Consider the following 13542-nt stretch of genomic DNA (forward strand, 5'->3'; position numbering starts at 1 on the left):
GCTTGAACTCAGGGACCGCGAGATCATGACCTGAGACAAGTCGGACGCTTAACCAACTGAGCCACCCAGGCGCCCCATATATTCTATGTTTTTAATGAAGAACAAAATACATAAAATATTTACTATGAATTTTCCAAAAATTTAACCATATAAAATTGTTGTTCAGGATTTTTAGTTTTACTATGAAAAGTGTTTCTCATGTCTCAGATTTGACTGAAATAGCATTACTATTTTAAAATACCTATAAACTTATGCTGTATGGCATGAAAATGAATACTAACGATAATTCTTCTCAATCAGCAAAGGGTTATTATAACACAATAAATATTTGGGGGTTATCTCTGAGAAAGAAACTGTTTAAAAGATATTTCCATGAAAAAGTATATCATTCATTAATATGGATCTTAGTTAAAGTAAAAAGTGTTACCATAGTAGTCTAATTTTACATAGTTCACTGAGTTTTATTTTCTGTTAAAAATACCAATATAAGAATACAGATTGACATCTTAGATATCTGAAGTTGATGATGATGCCTAGCCATAAAAAAAAAAAAGTTTACACATGTTTCAAACAGTTTTATCCCACTCTGTCAGCAAATTAATGTATTTATGGACATATATTTAAGAAGTGTTATACATGTATAGCCATAATACATATAGTTTGAGCAGTTTCAGAAGACCTGGAGCCCTTCTCATTCAAATCGTACCAAGTCAGCCACTGACACAACCAATAAATTGAATTGGAATAATCAGCCTTCTTTACTACTTATCTGTCCCCTCTAGGGGGTATTTATACTCCAATACAGGATAAGTCTAGAACTTTCAGTATTGCTTACGCACTGATTTTTCCTCCCGAATAGGGTCTCTCTCTGTTTAGCTATCCCAAGACCTTCATCTCACATTGGGTCAACAAGGTGCCACGTGGTAACATGAAACAAAAAGCTTTGGGCTGAGGAACAAAGCCATGGATTGGTTCCCGACCACTCAGCTGATGTTGTACCATTAGTAACAGGAGCTCTCATTTGTCTCATCCATCAAATAAAGGGGAGGGACTACTTGGTTTGACTGGGCCACACACAATGAGCACTTTATTACATCCCATTACTAATGTATTTATTCTTTTTCTCTGTACAAGTTTGGGCTCATTTTGGGAAGAAATTCTTCCAAAAATCAACGTTTTCATGAGGAAGTAGATAATGAACTATTTTGCATTTAACACTGGTTAAGGGAGTTCTGAAATTTTTTACTTAGTAACAGAATTTAAACTGTTTTCCTTTCAAGAATTCTACATGGAAGTATGTGTTTTATGTTAATAACAATTAAAATATTTTTCAGATCATTTTATTTTATTTTTTTTTAAACGTTTTTTATTTATTTTTGGGACAGAGAGAGACAGAGCATGAACGGGGGAGGGGCAGAGAGAGAGGGAGACACAGAATCGGAAACAGGCTCCAGGCTCTGAGCCATCAGCCCAGAGCCCGACGCGGGGCTCGAACTCCCGGACGGCGAGATCGTGACCTGGCTGAAGTCGGACGCTTAACCGACTGCGCCACCCAGGCGCCCCTTCAGATCATTTTAAACTAATAACTTACTAAATCTTGTTCATTTTCCTTAGGATATTTATTAAAATAGTTCAAAACTTGATGATATTTATCAAATGGCTATAAGGATAAGCCCATATAAACATATTTTTTACATTGTATTTGTTTTATCGTTAAGTACTCTGAGATTAATAAGTTAAAAACGTACTGTTAAATTTCTGATATCAGAACATGAATATATTTATGACTTTCTTCTATTTTTAAATATACATTTTCAAACTCTGGAGATATATGAGATAAGCCTTCATTGTATCTGCATAAAAATAAAATCTTATCTTCTCCAAAGAAGATAGTGACAGAGATTTGTACAATTCAGATTCAAACATGTTGGCAGAGATGAACACTTTCCTATTTATAATTCATCAGTCACACCATAGTTTCATCAACTGCTAAGGACTTTTTACCAATTTTGGAAGAACGATTATAGAAAAGAGATATGTAAAGCTTTCTCCAAAGACATAATAGGGTGTGATTTGAAGAAATCATAAGATACCACTGCCCAAAAATATCTTCCCTATATCTAGGACCTGAAATCCATCATTGGTCATAGAAGATGAAAACGGGTTTGAAATTCAAGCTGTAAGTGAAGAATGAAACACTAGTGTTGACACGTTACCTGTTGCCTAGCAGAAAGTAAAGCTTGAGAAATAGAATGTAGGCCTATAGGGTGGTATAGGAAAATAGTCTGAGACAAGAAAGATATCAGGGTAACTAGAAGTCACCAGATACCAAACAGGACATGGAAATTGGGGACACAAATGGAAAGGGATTGCTTACTAAAATCTTCCTATGTTGTTAGTAGAAAACCAAAGGAGAACAGACTTAGCTTAAAAAGCAAGTATTCTGGGGCGCCTGGGTGGCTCAGTCAGTTGAGTGTCCGACTTCGGCTCAGGTCATGATCTCATAGTCTGTGAGTTCGAGCCCTGCATCGGGCTCCGTGCTGACAGCTCAGAGCCTGGAGCCTGTTTCGGATTCTGTGTCTCCCTCTCTCTCTGACCCTCCCCCATTCATGCTCTGTCTCTCTCTGTCTCAAAAAATAAATAAACGTTAATTAAAAAAAATTTTTTTTAAAAAAGCAAGTATTCTAGGAGTACCTTGGTGGCCCCGTTGGTTGAGCCTCAGACTTCAGCTCAGATTGTGATCCTGTGGTTCATGAGTTCAAGCCCCACATTGGGCTCACTACTGTCAGCACAGAGTCTGCTTGGGATCGTCTGTCCCCCTCTCTCTCTTCCCCTCTCCTGACTATGCTCTCTTTCCCTCCCAAAAAGAAATAAAATATTTTTTTAAAAAATAAGTATTTTAAATGCTAATTATACATTTTTGTATAAAAAAATTAATAGCATTCTCATAGAAATAAAGAGCAAGTATTAAATTCCTCATTAAATATTTATAGAAATATTCTTTTTTTTTTAATTTTTTTTTCAACGTTTATTTATTTTTGGGACAGAGAGAGACAGAGCATGAACGGGGGAGGGGCAGAGAGAGAGGGAGACACAGAATCGGAAACAGGCTCCAGGCTCTGAGCCATCAGCCCAGAGCCTGACGCGGGGCTCGAACTCACGGACCGCGAGATCTTGACCTGGCTGAAGTCGGACGCTTAACCGACTGCGCCACCCAGGCGCCCCTAGAAATATTCTTTTAACAAAACTTTATCTAGCTCCTGCTGAGTACAGATATTGTATGTACAAACATTAATTAGGTGAGGCTTCTGCTGTCAAGGATGTAAGCTGATAACTGAAATACAAAATAATAACCCAAAATAATAATGGCCGAGGTTGACCTGTTTACAGAGTGCTGTGCAGTCCCAGCAGAAGCATCTACTTCTGCCTAGCAGAATTTAGAAAAAAAAGAAGAGGTGATGTTTAAGACGACTCTTGAAGAATAACTAAGAGATCACTCAGAGGAAAGGAGAAAACAGAGTGGATTGGAACAAGGGCTGAAAAAGGGAAATCTTGTGGCAATTAGGAAGATTTAACAGATGGTTGGAGGCTCTTGAATCAGACCAATTTAAGTCCAAATCCTGGCTCTAACACATAGCAACTGTGAGAATTTAAGGAAACTGTTTAATCTCTCTGAGCCTTGTTTTTTCTTCATCTGTTAGATGATAATAGCAATAACATTTATAACAGCTACCTTGTAGGCTTTTACATGTGCATATAAAGTCCTGAGAGTGTGCTTAATAAAATGTAACCATTTTATTAGTTACTGTAAAAGTTCAAATGAGAGACAATGATAGTCTAAGCTAGGCAAGCGAGGAAAAGCAAGGGAGAAATAGTGAACTGATCCGATACAGGGAATGATCAAGGTTGATCCAAAGTTTCTAATCTGAGTATCAAGGTGAGTACAGATGCCATTAGCCATTAGCCGAAAAAAAAAAAAAAAAGCATCTCAGAAGGATGAGCAGGATTGGGAAACAGGTTGAGTGTGAGATGCCCGTGTGTTGTAAGCGGGATTCCAGAGCAGAAATGTAGAACAGGAACTGTTAGCATGGCTGACTCAATGACCAGAAGAGATCTTATAGTGAAATCGTGCAGGACAGAGAGTAGAAACCCAAAGGAACCTTAAGGAGCAAGATAACATTAATAACTCTTCATTAATTCTCATGGAAGCTCATCACAACATTTATAGTACTACTAGTGATTATTTACTGAGTTGTAATATGTAGTGGATACTGTGCTAAGTATTTGCATATGTTATTCACACATCCAATAAATAGTTATTGAGCATTTGCCATACATCAGTACAGTTGTCAGAGATAAGAACTCACCAACACACCAAGCAGAAAATGTGTCTGCCCTCAAGGGGCTTACATTGTCTTTATGTAATAAGATAGTAATTCTAGAAAACCGTATCAGGTTTGAGAAATGCTAGGGAAAAAAAACCACAAGATACTAGCATAGAGAGTAGCAAGGTGAAAGGGGTGGGGATGCTCTAGCGAAAGTCAAGGGATCCTCCCCACATAACTGTTATGCTCCTCCCTCCTGACAAGGCTAACCAAAGGTGACAAATCTGAGGTTTTGAGAAGTTAAATAATTTTTCCAGTACCTCTCACTAGAACCAAGATTTTTCTAACTCTAATACTTTCATCATTATAAGTACAGCCTCCCACAAATAAGCCACATGGAAAGTAAGTGTACAGTGACCTAATATACAAAAATATGCATTCGAATTTAAAATGCCATTATTATACAGACCATTTTAATATGGAGGATCACTATTAAAACTATCTCTAGTTACTGCTAATAAACTCACAAGAATTGGTTTAAAATACCATTGATGCTTGGGTCTCTGCTAGAAAGACTTACAAGGGAGCTGATATAATTATGCTCAGGTTGCAGTAATAGGATGGAACATCTTCCGTTTAATTGGCAAATATGTTGCTAAAACCAGATATTTAAATACACATATACATTTATGGATGACAGGGAAGGCAATTGTAAAGGAGCCAAGCTATGAGCCTACCAAGAGGTTGGAGGTCACGGTCCTCACCATGCAGCAACCCACAGCTGTCCCCGTTATCCTGGGAGAAAAAAGAGCAGGGCTATGGCCATAGTCAGTACCAACTGGCTGCATCTTCAGTTTGAGGTCCTGGGGAAAGAGATGTGGGCAAATAGTGGAAAGTATCATTGGAAGCCCCAAAGCCAAAGAAACAAAGTGCTAAAAGAATCTAGAGGGTATGGCCAAAGAATCTGGAGAAAATAAAATAAGAAATCAAGAGAGCATTTTATTTAATTTTAATAAGCAGCATCTTTCTCATCGGAGGCGGTTCTTATCTGTTAACCATACACCCAGCATTTGTCCCTTTTAAAGACACCATCCAACATCTAGGCCCTGCCATTGTTGCCTTGCCCTAAAGTTTTGCTTAAAATGAGGAACCGATTCACTTAGGGCTTAGATCATCTATCCAAGTACAACCTAGTATGTTTATAAAAAAGACTTGATCAAGGGCATTTTCGAATTTTAGCAGTTTATGGGCCTTAGAAAGAATAGTTCGCTATTTTACTTGAACCTCCAAATAATCCTACCAGGATGCATTTTCACCCTCAGTGCACAGAGCCGGAGAGTGACAGGGCCCCAAGAGCAGGGTGTTTGCTGCTCTATAGGCCAGTGCTTGAGTGGCGAGATTCAAGCATGCAAATAAAAATCCGGTAGCAGGGCGGTAATGGAAACTTCCCTGCTGGAGAGCTACAGGAATAAGTGAATTGATGGACTCAGATGTGCAGACGGTGGTACCTGGTGGATTGTTGTGATCCTTAAAAGGTAGTTACGAAGAGAGAGATTGTGTTTTTAGAAAGGAATGGCTTAAGAGAATTAAGAAGGAAGAAAGAAGAGTTCGCACGCAAGAGAAAAACAAAAGGCAGTTTGTAAGAGGAAGCAGAGGGAGTAGGAGTGTAAACCGAGAGACCAGCAGTGTCAGGTGTCAAAAGCTAGAAGAGAGGGAAGAGAAATGAAGAAATAAGAGCCCTGCAGAAATGTTATGACAGTACAGAAGCGGCTCTTGTAAAGGTAAACCCCCTTCCTTAGAGAGCTTCCATTCTTAATAAGGAAAGGAAACGTTTCAGTGCAAGAAAGGAATATGCCATATCTATAAACATACCTAGTTTGAAACTTATACTTTAAAAGGAATGGCACCCGCAACGAGGTGGGAAAATCTACTGGATAATTTGACTTCTAGACAGGACTACAGCTCATGTTACTGCTTCTAATAAATAATGCATTTAGCTCTATCAGACACGTTGATGTGTTTCTCTGACAGCACTTGCAACTGAGTTCTTTCTCACAGACCTCAACTAGCGAGAAGAATACAAGACAGTTAAGGTAAATACAGCCTGTTTGTGTGCCTAACACTATCTCCTAGCATCCCGGACTCTAGGGCACTCATATGCAAGTTACATCCCCAGGAACTAAATCTAAAATTGGAGTGTATGTGCTCGCCCAGTTTTTATGTTTCAGTTTGGCAGTTTGTTTCTAAGGTTGCCACAAAGGAATGATTATTATTAGCTTCAAGCTTTGGGGAAGAGTGCCATCAGTGCGTATTCTTTGAGAGGAAAAAAACCAAAAAGGATTCTGAGGTTCTGTTTTCAGGAATAAAACTTGGAAGCTTCTAGGTGCCAGACACTGTGATAGTCATTTTGCATTTCTTATCTCATTCAGGACTCACAATACATGTGCAAGGAAGTTATTATTAACTACAGTTTAACCTTGAGAAAACAGGTTCAGAGAGATTTAAAACATGTCTAAGTTCACTCAAGGAATCAAGAAACCAAGCCAGCAGTAAAATTAAGCACTTTCTGACTCACATCTATGCTCTTCCCATAAATCAAATGAAGTTTTGCTTATTAAAGACCAAAACTGCAACTTTTTTTTCAGTCATATGCTTGCAAATCAGCCTGACATTGAGGGGACTGTCACGTGACTAAGTGATAATTGCTCTTCTTGACAGATCTCAAATGAGCTATTGTCATCATTTCAATAGTGATGGGTGCAGGCATGATCTTAGAGAAATATAGGTTAGAAAATTCTTGGGGCGCCTGGGTTGCGCAGTCGGTTAAGCGTCCGACTTCAGCCAGGTCGCGATCTCGCGGTCCGTGAGTTCGAGCCCCGCACCAGGCTCTGGGCTGATGGCCCAGAGCCTGGAGCCTGTTTCCGATTCTGTGTCTCCCTCTCTCTCTGCTCCTCCCCCGTTCATGCTCTGTCTCTCTCTGTCCCAAAAATAAATAAACGTTGAAAAAAAAAGAAAATTCTTTCAACGAAATACGCAACAGTTACTGCTATGTGCGCTCTTATGTGCACCCTAAGAAAAAACATCATAAACACCTAATTTTAAGAGATTACTGTCTTCAGTAATTCTCTGTCTTCCCAAAGGCAGGGAAATCATTCAAACTGAACTGAATAATCTGAGTATGTGAACTGAACAATCATTCAGATAACAGACTCTCAGAAATCACCAAGGCCCCTCTTGCTAAGCTAGATATGTCCAAAACAGTCTCCTCTCTCCTCCTGAAGCATCATCGATCATGTAAGTTCCCCAGCCTAGATCTCTTACCTGAACTCCAGACCCATTTTGGAACCATTTAAGGTGCACCCTTTTATCATCACTCAACCTTAATAACTCAGAAAGGTGGGTGATCTGAATCCCATTTTTCAGATGAAGAAACTGTCACTTCCCTGAAATCATAAACCTAACAAGTGATGGAGCCAGGCAACAATTCAAGCCCAGGTCCTTCTGATTCCAGTTGCTTGTTCATTCTTGTTTCTCCAGCCCTCACTGCTTTTCAGTATAACCTCCAGTGCTCACTTTGCGGTTCCAGAGCTCTCTCATTTTTTTGGATCATCTAGAACTGAATGCATAGTTTTTCCTTGTAATTCGTCTCTGCTTCCTGTACTTCCTGTATTCTTTATCAGAACAAATGGCATCACCCATAATATAATTGTTATGTTCACTTGCCTACCCTTCCACTAAACTCTCAGTTACCTTTATGTGCTGAGAAGCTGTCAGCCCAGCAAAGAGTTTAAAAACACTTAATATGTAAATATTTGCTAACTAAATGACGCTACCCAGTCACTTTAGTCAGAACCCAGAGAGTCATCTAAGACTCCTTCCTCTCCTTCGGCCCCAAAGCCCAGTTTGTAACCAAGTTTTGTCTGCTCTGCTTTAAATGTCTCGCTGTCTTCATTTTTCCACTTAGTGGCTACCTTAGTTCTTATTCCCACCATTCTTGCATGGATTACGACAGTTTTCTTCTGAAAGATGGGAACACTCTTCTCCCTGAGGTGGCTCCCAACCACAACCCTGTCAAACAGTAACTCCGCGTTGCATCCACCATGATTGATTACCATTCCAATCTCATTTGCTTGCTCTCTCATGCTTTCTTGTGCTGGCTCTCTCTGACTGTCTGTCTGTCTCTGTTGGTCTAGCAGTCATCTCTCTAGTCTCTCTCTCTCTCTCTCTCTCTCTCTCTGTCACACACACACACACACACACACACACACACAGTGTGTGTGCTCTAGCTATTAGAAACTGCTCACAAGCCCCTCAAACCCACATGACTTCTCTCCACTGTGTCATTTCCTGTACATGAAATGTACTTTTCTCATTTACTTGCCTCATAAATTCCAAATTACACGACCAAAAGTTAATCATTTGTCATCCCTTTAAAGTCACAGTCTTCTGACAAGTGTACTCTCACGTAGAACTTCTCATCGTCAAACTATGTGTGTCTAATTTTATACGTGCAAAATATGGAAATTTATTGCTTTCATTAAAATATCACCAAGCATTTTATCTTATCTGTCATTGTTTTTATATTTCAGTCAATCTGACCCTCATTATTAGGTAGCATTTGTAGCAGGAAAAAAATGTGAAATAATAACCAAGATGTTTTACTTGCATTTCTCCGGCGTTCCCCTGCTTCATGAGTAACAAGAAGTGGCTCAAGGGAGCACTTAGAGCACAGAAAGCAAATGGTCAGCCTTGGCAGTTGAATTCGAAAATAAAGACCTGAAACTTGTAGTAATAACAAAGATCTTAAAAGTTTTTTATTTGCCAGGCGCCTGGGTGAATCAGTCAGTTAAGTGCTGACTTTGGTTCAGGTCGTGATCTCCCAATTGATGAGTTCAAGCCCCACATCAGGCTCTGTGCTGACAGCTCAGAGCCTGGAGCCTGCTTTGAATTCTGTCTCTCCCTCTCTCTCTGCCCCTCCCCAACTTGTGCTCTCTCTCTCTCTCAAGAAGGCAAATAAATAAACATTTGTTTAAAAAGGTTTTTATTTGCAAGCACAGACAGACTTTTCTCTGCTTTCAAGTGGTTGTCTTGAAAACCCAGGCATAATGGTTATGCCGTTAGAAAAATAAATTTTAAAATTTTGAATAAGGAGTGCTTGGAATCCCACTGAAGTTTTCCAAACTTTTTATCTTTAGTATGGAAATTTTTAATTCGAGTTTATTTCCTGTGAGTTATATTCATTCATTTACCTTTCTAGTTTTCATACTTTTTTATTATTTTTTTAATATACATCCAAGTTTGTTAGCATATAGTGCAATAATGATTTCAGGAGTAGAATCCAGTGATTCATCCCCTACATATAACACCCAGTGCTCATCCCAACAAGTGTCCTCCGTAATGCCCCTAGTCCACTTAACCCATTCCCCCTCCCACAACCCCTCCAGCAACCCTCAGTTTGTTCTCTGTATTTAAGTCTCTTATGTTTTGTCCCCCTTCCTGTTTTTATACTATTTTTGCTTCCCTTCCCTAATTTACACCTGTTTTGTATCTTAAATCCCACACCTAAGCATACTTTATTTTGCCAATAGAACTTTAGAAAGATGTCTCATCAAAAAAGCCTGCTGTACTTTAATAGAAATCATAGCACTCTAGCACCTGGGTGGCTCAGGTGGTTGAGCGTCCAACTTTGTCTCAGGTCATGATATCATGGTTTGTGAGTTTGAGCCCCACATTGGGCTCACTGCTGTCAGCACAGAGCCCACTTTGGATCCTCAGTCCCCCCTCTCTCTCTCTGACCCTCCCCTGCTCACACTCTCTCTCTCAAAAATATATAAACACTAAAAAAATTTTTTTAAAGAAATCATAACACTCTTATATTGTTTCTATAAACACACTTGCCTCTTCCCTGTTTTGCCTTTTTCCCTGTTAAATTTCACCTGCCTGAGATTTCTGCCCCCTTTCTCTTGGCTTTAAACAACTCCTGTTCCTCTTCAACATACAGTTTGAATCCCACTATATTTTCCCAAAGTTTCCATGATCACTTCCGTGTAGAAAACCATCTCTCTCTCCAGATGCTCACCATAATAATTATCAGTGAAATTTGTGGTTCATAAATCTCATGCTATTTCATCATAACTTTTCTCTTGAACTACTTGAACTACTTCTCAATATTTTATCATTATGTTCTTTTCAAGAATAGTACTCTATTTCTGCAAGTAGATTATAAAATTTTGGAAAGAACAGATTCCATCTTCACATCCACCAAAAACCACATCAACACTTCATAAGGAGTAAATGCAACAAAACACATTTGATACGGTATTCTGCCCTTTTGTGATGATGACAACCATAATAATAATAATAATAATAATAATAATAATAATAATATAATTTAGTAAGCATTTACTATGTGCCAGGTGCTGTGCCAATCACTGCATGCAGATGATCTCCTCCAATTCTCACAACAAACTTATGAATTTGGTTCCACTGTTACCTTTGTTGTATAGCAGGTAAAACTGAGACTGTAGAGGCATTAAGCAATTTATTCTAGCCACACAGCTAGAAGTGGAAAAACCAGAACTTACTTTTATCCTTTAAGCTGAATTTCTGCTTGGAGAAATCCACATCTAGTACCAGGTGGACAAAATGTTATTAAATACTTCTTGATGTCATTGATTTAGGAAAAGCATTCATTATCAATAACAAATCTCCATTCAAGTATCTGTATCTCTCAAAAGCAATGAAAAAGCACTCTGAAACGGGCTTCATAAGTAAGAACTCAATGATGTTAAAGTTGCTTCATGGCTTTAACGAAGTAATATAAATTTTCAGGGAAAAACTAAATCATATTAATAGAAAACATAATGAACCATTCCTCTACAATAAATAATGATAAATAGTAGACAAGGATTTCTAAATATCAGAGCTAGGGATAATTCTGAAAAATAACTAAGTGGTTTAAAAGGACAACATGGAGTATCATTGTCAACTAAATCACTGTGAGAGAGAAAAGTGTTTTTTAAACAATCTCCTAATAGGATCTGGAATTGCTAAAATCATTTACATGTGAATCATAACTAAAGAAAATAAAGACAAAGAGATTATAAAGTACTTTGAGCACAGTACTATTTGTTCTTGGTTTACTGCTTCTGACAAACAACTCTCACAAATAAAAGGAGTATGAAATGTTTGAGGATCCATAAATAGTTTGGGTATCTAATAAGAACTTTCAAAACTAATGTATCCAAAATCTTGCTCTTCCTCCAAAGTCTATTCCTTCTCAACTTTCCTCATTTCGGGAAACATCATTGCCTCTTCCAAGTTCTGCACTTCTTCTTTTTTGTGATGTTTTATTTATTTTTGAGAGACAGAGAGAGAGAGAAACAAAGTGCGAGCAGAGGAGGGGCAGAAAAAGAGGGAGACACAGAATTGGAAGCAGGTTCCAGGCTCTGAGCTGTCAGCACAGAGCACAATGCAGGGCTTGAACCCACAAACTGAGAGATCATGACCTGAACTGAAGTTGGATGCTTAACAGACTGAGCTACCCAGGCACCCCAAGTTCCTCTTTTCTCTGTTACATTTCACCAGACCGAAATTTCGGCCCCCTTTCTTCTTAGCTTAAACGTATCCTGTTCCTCAATATCCAGTTTAAATCCCACCATGTTTTCCCAAAGTCCTCCATGATCACCCCAGGTTAGAACATCACCTCTCTCTCACTTCTGAATGTTCACAGCAACCCCTGGCAATGCAATGCATGAAACACAAAGATTTAGTCCAAACCCTAACTCCTCCTGAGCTTGCTCTTTCTGTCACATGCCACATGCAATTCATCAGGCAATCCCATCTTCTTTCCTTTGAAATGTATGCTGAAGTCTATCACTATTTATCATCTTCACTACATTGACCTACTCCAAGCCACTGCCATATTGTACCTGGATTACTGCAGTAGTCTCCTAATTGGCCTTCCAGCTTCTACCTCTCCACTCTCACCACTTTCCAAAGTGCGTGCCCGCAAGCGCGCACACACACACACACACACACACACACACACACACACACACACAACAGAGTGTTCATTTGAAAATGTGCAGGATTATATCACCCTTCAAAGTTCTCCAGTGACATCAATTGCACTCAAGGAAAAATTCCAAAATCTTTGACATGGACTACAAGGCCCATCAGCACCTACCACCACACCTGTCTAATCTTCCTCTATATTTTGCTATGAACCTAAAATTTCCAAAAAAAATAAAGTCTTTTTTTTTTAAGTAGTATCAGTGGATAAAAGCTACTTCACAGAGTTGCTGTGAAGATTATATTATTCTCAATAACACATGTAAAGTATCTAATAAACTGACCAGCTTATGATAGGACTTCAATAAATGTTCATAAATAAGCTTCTTTTTCTATTGCTGTATCTTTTTTACTTTATGCAAATGGGAAAATATAGCTGCCTAGAATATGATCATTTAAAACTGCAATCTGAGAGGCATGAAACACAATAATTGTTAGTTTACAAATTGAAAGTGTAGGTCTATTATTTTGCATTGTTTAAAATAATAATCTATATCTGGGGTTCTGCAGAAAAAGAAAATAACCTCATAAAAACTCATATTATTATGGTCTTTATTACATTATAAACTAAGTCTTATCTCCCGTATCATACCTACACAATATTAAGGTAGTTGAAGGACCACTTTTCAGGATAATTTACTTCAGTAAAATATGTTTATGTAGATGGTATCTATTTTAGCACCTCATATTTCCTGGAAATTAATTATTTAGAAAGAAATTAGTTGACCATATGTCAATAAATTCAGACTAGCATCTTTTGCCATTTCATGTTTTAAGAATATTTGAGCATTTTCTGACTACAATCCAAATTAAATGCAACCAGTCAAGTGGCACACAGAGACCCCATTATCAAGTTCTTCTGCTAGCTGAGAGGATGAATAATATAATGAGACATATTAATTATTTGCTCTCCAGCAGCTGTGATTGATTAGTGTTGCCTGGTACATCTTGCTAATGTGATAGAGTACAGTAAATATTGGGGCTTGTTATTTTTTCCAGAACAAGGAAACCATGGTCTCTAATGATTTACTTCATTTATAGCCTTTTCCACAGTCTGCTAAAGTGTTGGTGTACTCAGGTTAATCTCTTTACCAATAAATTTCTGTGAATTCTGTTTTACCAGACCCATCATCAAGGTCAGGTG

At 38.4% G+C, this 13542-nt stretch overlaps 1 long non-coding RNA gene across 1 annotated transcript in view; it reads right to left on the bottom strand.

Annotated features, from left to right (window-relative positions):
- The window catches only part of LOC147572488 (uncharacterized), a 378016-nt gene that overhangs the window by 289077 nt on the left and 75397 nt on the right, over positions 1-13542 (bottom strand). The window lies entirely within an intron of this gene.

The sequence above is a fragment of the Puma concolor genome, chromosome E4, assembly GCF_028749965.1.
Source record: "Puma concolor isolate L17-30 chromosome E4, mPumCon1.1.hap2, whole genome shotgun sequence".
Taxonomy (NCBI): Eukaryota; Metazoa; Chordata; class Mammalia; order Carnivora; family Felidae; genus Puma; species Puma concolor.